At 33.0% G+C, this 5,510-nt stretch overlaps 1 long non-coding RNA gene across 1 annotated transcript; it reads left to right on the top strand.

Annotated features, from left to right (window-relative positions):
• Positions 1-1,165: 1,165 nt before the first annotated feature.
• Positions 1,166-1,892, top strand: LOC109580177 (uncharacterized). Its single transcript, XR_002184105.1, has 4 exons — positions 1,166-1,294; positions 1,369-1,430; positions 1,674-1,740; positions 1,797-1,892. It is a non-coding gene; the product is annotated as an uncharacterized LOC109580177 (long non-coding RNA).
• The last annotated feature ends 3,618 nt before the right edge of the window (positions 1,893-5,510 follow it).

Below are 5,510 nucleotides of genomic sequence, written 5' to 3' on the forward strand. Positions count from 1 at the left end.
CACCCTTTGGTCATAGAATTGAAGGAATTTTTTGAGGGAGTATCAGTGTGTTGTCCTGCTGAATATGTTACTCTGACGCTAGCACTAGTTGGTGTCTTTTGTGACTTGCCAGCTTCACGTAAAGTTTGTGGGTTCACTTCATTCAATGCTTTACATGGGTGCAACAAATGTCTTAAAAGTTTTTCTACTTCAAGTTTTGGTGAAAAACCTGATTACTCTGGTTACGACAGTGATAACTGGCCTTAACGAGATGCAAAAATTCACAAACAAAAGTGTATTGAACATTTAAATAGTAGCACAAAATCTCGACAGAAATTAATAGCGAAGGATTATGGTCTCAAATATTCTGCTCTAATTGAATTACTCTATTTTCATCCTGTAAAACACACGCCCATAGACCCAATGCACAACCTGTTTTTTGGAACAGCAAAACATTGTATGGAGCTATGGACACATAATGACGTATTGACAAAAGCTGACAGAAGTTATTGAGCATAGAATGTCATGCATGCAAGCCCCACATAGTATAGGTAGATTGCCCTTAAAAATTGAAAGTGGATTTTCGGGGTTTTCTGCAGATCAGTGGCGTAACTGGACAATGTCCTACTGCAAGCGAAATATTAAAGTTGGCAAGACCTATGTATCATCATACATGTCAATGCTACCATCAATGCTGTGCGCATTACATATACGTAAATGCTTGCCAGCTGATGTTGCGCATAATGCTGCCATCAATGCTGTACGCATTATTAAGTTAATGCCTGCCGGCTGATGTTGCGCATTTGAATGATGCTGCCATCAATGCTGTGCGCATATTAAATTCTTGCCAGCTGATGTTGCGCATCTTTTGTTGATGATTGTTGTAAATATGTGCATGTTCACATTAACAAAAAAATATTGTTGTAAGAACATGTGTACTATAATGGAGTTAGAAGGAATACAAAAGTTCCATGTGATTGGTAATAAAGTTTGTTCACCATTACTGTTTGTACTATTGTTATTATTAGCCCATGTGTTTACATTGCTTGCATTTGATGTGTTTATGTTACTATGCTTTACAGGTAATGACAGCTGGAAAGGATTTGATGATTCAGCAATATTTTCATTGCTTGATATTGTAATGTGCAATAATAATTAAAGGCAGTTCTGGATTTCAATTGTTGTAACTAAATTTATTTCATTATTAAATGGAACTTAATGTTTTATTGTAGGTCCTTGATGAGTACTTTTATCACACTGCAGGAGGTGCCTGCATAGGTTTTACATTACTGTAGTCTAAGGAATGGAATATGTAGTAAGATTAAATAGGAATATGTAGTAAGATTAAATATTGTGAAATTCCAAAGTATCTTATGTATTTTGTAATAGGGTATGATTCAAGGTTACATCTATATTCATTTGATGGGTATGTCATTATAAGCATGGCCACAGTAAGTACTCTCACTATAAGTTATTGTTTGCCAGCGTATCTTTCGTTGATGATTGTTAGTTTATTTTAATAATATTATGTGCATGCATGTTCTCATTAACAAACAACAATTGTTTGCACATTGGAAAGTATTCATGTGTTCTATATTTATATGAATTTGCTCAATGCAAGTCTCATAAAAAATCTTAATTCAGTATAGAATTAGTAAGCAAATTAAAAGATGTTTGTCTTTATTTTTTTGTAGATTATGAATGACAACACTGTGCATGTTCATGTACGTAATCAATATGTCCACGTTAATGGCTACTTAGGTATTATTTATTTCTTAAATCATGCATTATGATCATAATGTGTATTTTTCTTCTAGGAATATTAATAGAAACTAAAGCATTGGAGCATTTTTGTCTTGTCAAACACTGCATTGCTAATGTATTTTAATCTTGGCTAAACGCTGGTGCATTTTTTATTGACATTTTGATTATCTTATTATTATGTCTACATCTATTATTATAATAAAGCTATGATACATGTAGTTAATAAAAGTTATAATTTTTTGTTCCAACTTGGGGTCTTGGCCTCCTTCCCCTACCCCTGCCCCTGCCAGGTCTTCTTGGTAGATTTAGATACTATTATGGAATATAATTTAGTACATCATAGTAAAGACTTACAATTTGTCTATTGACAGCCCTCAATTGGGCAATAATGAGCTGCCTTTGCTGGTGCAGCAAAGGCAGTGCTGGGGCAGGAGGGACTGCTGGAGCCCCTGCAGGAGGGACTACAGGTGCACCTGCAGGAGGGACTGCTGGAGCCCCTCCAGGAGGGACAACGGGTGCACCTCCAAGAGGGACTCCCAGAGCCGCTCCAGGAGGGACTACGGGTGCACCTCCAAGAGGGACTGGCGGAGCCCCTCCAGGTGGGATTGCTGGAGCCCCTCCAGGAGGGATTGCCAGAGCTCCTGCAGGAGGGATTGCTGGAGCCCCTCCAGGAGGGATTGCTGGATCTCCTCCGGGAGGCAGAATGGGATCTTCCTCTCTCCTATCCGGATCTGGGCTTGGTGACCTACTCATACTATGAAAAAGATACATACAAGTATATATAGTGTATAAGCTCAGAGGTTGGATAAACTGACTTTTTGCTTGCAAAGTACGAATAACAAATATTGAAAAGTAGTCTGATGCCTGATTGCAAATTGACTGAGGTCTAAACTTTAAAGTAAGGAGTAAGGACTGTACTGCTCAGTGACAAACTTGACGAAGTGCAGTTGAGCGGGAAATCAGGCATGGTTATTAAAGATTATTAACCAAAACAGGATATTACATCACATAAATAATTAGTTATTAGCTATGAATTTCATTATTATTTCAAATTTTCAAGTTTCTAGATGTGGTATGTTAATTTTGTGTATGCACAAGTAGCCAAAAATTAATATCTTGCAGAAGTTTTATTAAATATTCTGTAATGGATTTTTAAACCTAGTTAATTAATATCAATAAACATAATACTGATATAAATATGACAATAATTAACAAATTGAATAAAAAGTATGGAAACAAGTAAATAAAAAAATTTCTATAAATAAGAAAAAGTTGGGTTGTCAAAAAATAAAAGAAACAAGGGGGTTGAGTTCAATCATAATAATAATTATTAATTCAATTAATAATAATAAAAGTTAATTAATAAAAAATAATTATTCTAACAAATAATACATAATATTCAACCCTACTTTGCCGCATTTAATGAAGGATTACTGATTCCTTTAACATGACAAAGTTTAATGAAAGAATGACAACCCAACTGCTTAGTTCCAGCCTACGCAAGTGTGCGAGTTGGCCCTACTGACAATTCCTTACAATGTAACATAATCAGATCAAAATTTTAAAAATGTATATATACTAAAGACATGCATCCATGCTTTTACTTTTAAAATCAAACTAACAAGTATACATTAATATTTTAATTTTATTAATTTTTATGGTAATGCATCACAAAAATTAAAGAATGCAATAGCAAACTAATCATCCGTAGTTTAGAATTTTTACTTGTGATGACAGTAATTTATTCAATCAATGCTAGGTAAAAATTCTGATTTTTATTTATCAGAATACTTAATTTACATCATACTCATAGCAATGTATTAAGGCAATCACTAAGTACAGAGGCATAAATAATTTAAATTCATTAATTTATATTGTAGTCTGAATATTAGCATATTCAGCAAAGTAGGGTTGAAATTTATGTATTATTTTTTAGAATAATTATTTTTTATTAATTAACTTTTATTATTATTAATTGCATTAATAATTGTTATTATGATTGAACTCAACCCCCTTGTTTTTTATTTTTTGACAACCCTACCTTTTCTTATTTATAGAATTTTTTTATTTATAATAAAATTAGTTGTTAATCTCAAAATTTTACGTTTAACACTCAGGTATTAGAGTATGCATAAAATACTGCACACAAGTGCAAACCATTGTTGAAGACTTGAACCCATTCCAACAATTGTAATTGTATGCATGCAAGTATATAATTACAATATCTTAATTGTGCAGTGTGACTCCTAATGTATGCAGTCATAGAGTTCAAAAGCAAAGCATACAAACACATATATATAGTGCTTGTATTTTTTAAGCACATGTATGCATGTAAGAAACTTTTTCAGTGTGACTCATTACAGCATATTTCAAAAACAAAAGCTCAAACCACTGTTCAGGCCACTCAAACAAATGTATGTATGTATTATAAGCTCATAAATGTAAAACATTTGTTCTGTGTGACCCTAAACAACATAGTAGTTCAAAAAAGCTCAAAAAGTTAGTGAATATGTAGGTCAATACTATAATAATTATTATATCAGGTAAATACAAATAGTTTCTGCAACCCTTTACTGCACTGCACATATACATGCATACATGCACATTTTAGTATCTGTGCATGTATACTAAGTATTTTTCCAGTTTGATGAATTGAAATATATATAGCACTACGACCTTTTTATCACTCATTATCACTCATGAAAATGCACACACTGCATGACAAATATAAGCTGTTAAACTTATTAATTATTTTTAATTTATGATTGTTCATGTATAACTAGTAATAAAATTTAGTAAATCAGTTGTTATTGGCCTTTTATGATCATTATATTCAACATTCTTTTGAAAAAGCTACTAAACATTCAACTTGGAGGACTATGGAACTTAAAATTCAGATAATACGTCCAAATAAGTAAACATCTGATGCTTTGCTTTGCTTAGATACACCATCACGCACATCAGGAGCTGTAATGGGTGGCAAACTTTATACTGATCAATTTCAGCTTTAGAAAGTTTTTATTTTAGCCCATCCTTTTCATAGCAAGATTTTCCAAATTCAATTAAAACAGAGTTACTTTCAGTAATTAAAATGTTGTCTTCTTTTATGTCATTGTGTAATATATTCTTGCTATGAATATGATCAAGCCCTCTAATAGCACTAATCAAAATTTTTTTCCAATCCCATGAAAGTGAAATGTTTGGCTTCTTTCTGGATAACAAAACTGAGTGAAGTGTGTATGACCTTTCCTCCATTCCATGAAATTTTAGAACTAGCATTTTATGCTTCGATTCAAGACACACTCCATGCAAAAAAGCCACATTTTCATGGCACAAGAGAGATAACATGTTTGCCTCGATAAAAGCTATTATTGTTTTTAGATGGTTTCAAAACTTTAACACATGCTTCCAGGGGCCCGACTGTTGTAAAAATGCACTTGCCAAACACACCAGAACCAAGGACCCTTTCTTTTTTGATCACTAATTCATTCCTAGAAAAGATCCTTATCCTTTCACATAATACCTCTGTAGTACTCCTAGTGGTAATATGTGAAGCCTTTATAGCAGATTGATTTGAATGTGAATTAAAGCAAAAGCTAGTCTTAATAGATGCAGGATTATTCACTTGTGACTGTAGCAATGATCTACACAAGGATTATCAATTTCTATGCATTTACAACTTACAATTACAAATCATGTGACAGTAAGATTTAAAGGGCATATGTGTGCTAAGTAAATTTATATAACTTACAAGTAGGGCCATAATG

The sequence above is a fragment of the Amphimedon queenslandica genome, unplaced genomic scaffold (assembly GCF_000090795.2).
Source record: "Amphimedon queenslandica unplaced genomic scaffold, v1.1 AMPQUscaffold_13502, whole genome shotgun sequence".
NCBI classification, from domain to species: Eukaryota; Metazoa; Porifera; class Demospongiae; order Haplosclerida; family Niphatidae; genus Amphimedon; species Amphimedon queenslandica.